Source organism: Xenopus laevis, chromosome 4S (assembly GCF_017654675.1).
Source record: "Xenopus laevis strain J_2021 chromosome 4S, Xenopus_laevis_v10.1, whole genome shotgun sequence".
In the NCBI taxonomy this organism is placed as follows: domain Eukaryota; kingdom Metazoa; phylum Chordata; class Amphibia; order Anura; family Pipidae; genus Xenopus; species Xenopus laevis.
Genome location: NC_054378.1, coordinates 88,002,253 through 88,006,232, shown reverse-complemented (window position 1 = coordinate 88,006,232; position 3,980 = coordinate 88,002,253).

Below are 3,980 nucleotides of genomic sequence, written 5' to 3'. Positions count from 1 at the left end.
ACACAAATCATTTTTTTCATGAAAGCATCCATACATGTTAGAAATGTGTTTAAATATCTGAGCTGTCAATCAAATTTTATCTACCCTGCCTCTTTGCCTGAGGCATAGAGGTGGGGCATTCAATTACTTTCACTTTCCATTCAGCACTTCCTACATGTCACTGCACTCATTACATTCCCCCCTTCCCTCCTCAAGCTCTATAATTATGTAGGGTACTGTGCAAAGGCATTAGGTCCCCAATTCTGGTGCTTACACAAGATTTTGGGGTAATACACAATTTGTCTTAATAACAGTGCCCACAAAATGGCCTCTGCCTGTGTGCGCTGTGTTGTGTAATTCCAAGACTGAAGGAAACAACATTTAAATAATAAATATAGTGTGAGTAAAGTTTATTTTGCTCAATTAACATGATAGAAATGAATTTGGAATTATTTTGTAGGGTGACAGGTCCACTTTAAGGTATAAAGAGCCAAATTACAGAAAGACCCATTATCCAGAAACCCGCAGGTCCCGACTATTCTGGATAACAGGTCCCATACCTGTACAATAAAAGTAGAAAAAAGTTAGGGTAGAAAAGGATAATGGGAAATGGAAAGGGATACAAAGGGAAAAAGAGAGATAAGAGGACCCAAATACTGATAAAAACAGTATTAAGAAGTGGATTGGGATAAATACTGTACTTGCATGCCACAAGCGAAGGGAACCACAGAACATACAGTACCATATGGGGAATTAATGAAAGTAAGAAGGAATTGTTAGAAGGATGAGGATTTCACAGAGAAAGCAGGAGGGGTAATTAATAGAAAGCGTTAAGAGAGGAAATGCTGAAATATAAAGAGAATACTAAATCAGGCAAAAGAAAGCCTATGTTAACAATGCAGTTTAAAAAGGATCATAGCAGACTAGAAAGGAGTTCTAAGAGGAAATAAACCCCAAAAAGGAATATGGCTTTAAATGCCATATGTTATATACTGAGCTTATTTAAAACAAAGCTGTGGTGTTTATACAATAGCCTTTAGATGTCACTGTGCCCAGACTTATACTGTGCATACTTCCTGACAGCTTAAAAGTGAAAGTTGTATAATGCCTGCATGAGAGCCTGCTAATAAAGTACTGTTATACTCTACTCATCCTCAGCTACCCAAAACATAACAGATTGGCGACAGGATGGCTTTTCTACCTCTGCAGCAGCCTGCACCTTTTCTTCCAAACACTGGTGAGCCTACCATACCTTTTACTTCTTGGATCCGTATGTATGAAAATTACATTATTGCTGCTGACCAAGGGGAGATTTCTGCTGCTAGAAACCATACTTTACGTATTCACTGCTTGAGAGCAGAGGGACAGCGTATATTCTATAAATTACCATTACCTGATAATACTTATGAAACTGCACTTACTGCTATAAAGAACTTTTTCGTACCAAGAGTAAATGTGGTTGCTGAAAGATAGAAATTCTGCCAATGTGGACATCGTAATGGCGACTCCACAAAACAATTTGTAGCAGTTTTGAGAGAGCTGGTTGTTACCTGTGAGTTTGGGACTCTAACAGATGAAATGCTTAGAGACCAAATAGTGGAAAAAACCAACTTACCTCGCATTAGAGAGAGACTGCTCCTAGAGCAGGATTTAACCCTTGCAAAAGCTATTACAGTTGCTAGCCAAATTGAAACAGCAGTGGCAGAGGCTAAAACTCTCAGTCAGGGAACTGCTGGGAATGTACAGACTGTGAATTTAGCACTGTGGCCTAATAATGCACAGTCACAGGCAAAATACATTGCTAAGGAAAGGGATTCACCTATACTGCAAAACCATACAGCAAATACAAATAGAAAAAACTGCTTTCGCTGTTGTTCAACACAACACACTGCAAATTATTTTACATGTCCTGCAAAAGCTAAACGGTGCCGCAAATGCACAAAAGTAGGACATTTTGCTAAGATCTGCCGTAGTTCTGCTAAAGATGTTCATGAAGTCACTACTACAAATCTTACAGTATGGATAAAGCTGGTACATTTATTCCAGACAAGTTTATATGCACTGTCAGTGTCAGTACTGCTTCTGCTGACAAGGGACACTCCATTAACCTGATGCTTGATACAGCTTCAGCCGTTTCTATACTACCAAAGGATATTTTCTTGAAATACTTTGCAAAAGATCTGCTTGTTGCACCTGCCCTGAAACTGGTCAGTTACTTAAAGGATCCAATCCATGTGCTTGGTTGCTTGTCAGTGACTGTACAATTTAAATCAAATACTGCAAAATGTGACTTTTACATTGTGAATAAGGGTACTGCTATACTTGGAAGGAATCTCCTTGCTGCATTAAACCTACAATTAGTTGATGGTCTCATTACTACAGCAACAGTGCCTGCCACACAGCCAGTGACTTAAATTTCACCAAAAAGCAACACTTCACTGGGCTGTGCAAAGAACTTTGTACACAAAGTTAACTTGAGACCAGCTGTAAAACCAGTACCATTTCCTGATTCAGCATGGGAAAAACTCCTCGGTACCACATAAGTTGGACAGCACTGTTGTAGAGGAATTAGGCCTCCCCCAAAGGCACTACATTTGTCACAGTTTGTTGTGCAGGTATCTCCTCACTAGAACAAGCACCTTCATATTAATGAGCTGAAAGAGTGCAGAGATGTTGAAATAACCCTGTAAGAGGAATGGAACAGTTAACCTATGAGGAGAGAAAGTTACGATGAAAGATGATGGGATGGCATAGCTAGAAAAACAAAGAAAACAAAAGAGGTTACTGGAGGAGAAACACACAATTGGGAGAAACAACATATACAAAAGAAAGGCGAGATGAGGACACAAATGAGAAGAAGCACCCAACTCTCATAATTCCACTGTCAATCTACCTGGCTCCACTCTCTTACTGACCCTCATACACCAACCCTCACTCTGTCTGCTCCCACCACACTATCCCCAGTCTTTATTGGCATTCCCCTGTGCCTTCATGAAACAGTCAAACTCACTCCTACTTCCAGAGTCTGTGACTTTCCAGGAGCAATTCTCTGCACCCAGCATTCTTTCTAAATTCCAGGAAATCATAGCAATTTCTCATCTATATCCTAGCATTCTCTAACAATTTCCTATCATTCCACTTATGTCCTGTGTCTCTGACATAATCTCAGACGAACACCCATATGTAATAATAGGCACTAAGTTTGCCCAGTAGCAGTAACCCATAGCAACCAATAAGATGTTTGCTTTTAAACAGGTGACCGGTAAATGCTACCTGCTGATTGGTTGCTATAGGTTACTGCTCATGGGCAAATTTGTTGCCTTTTATTACATTACCCCAATAATCTCTTGACTCTACTCACCAATCCCCACACTGATACTAGCCATGCCACCAGTTTCCTGTAATAATATGACTAAGCATTAATTTTTACCCAGTTACCATGTTTACCATGACGTTTCGGTTCCTGTAATTCTTGCTGGTACCAAGCACCTTCTGGGGCTGCACAATTGCCTCCACTCCTGCATCCAAAACCCCATGGCAATGTATCTTCTCACTGGAATCCCCAAAGTCAATGACAATTGGCAATTGAATGTTGGAGGTCACCAAAGAAGTGGCACTATGGTGTTTTCTGGGTCAAACATTTTGCAATTATGGCCTGAACTTTAAGCACAAGGAGCAAGGCAAGTTTGTTCCCTGTCTACCCCTATATTGAAATATAGAATTGCCAGCTACAAGTTCAGCATCCAACAACTACATTGTAATGTATATACAGTATCTTCAGAGATACCGTTTCTACCCATGTACCTGTGTGAATGTATATGGAGACCCTGACATTTGTTCAGAATCTGCTTCATATACTCAGATTTCATAGGGAACTACACATCAGTGAGTGGCACAAAATGCTCTGATTTCAGTGAAAATGAAAGAATAAATCATTTCCATGAATTTATATTTCTTTCCTAAATGCAGGTGTACAAAAAGAGAAAACTGGAGGACCATGA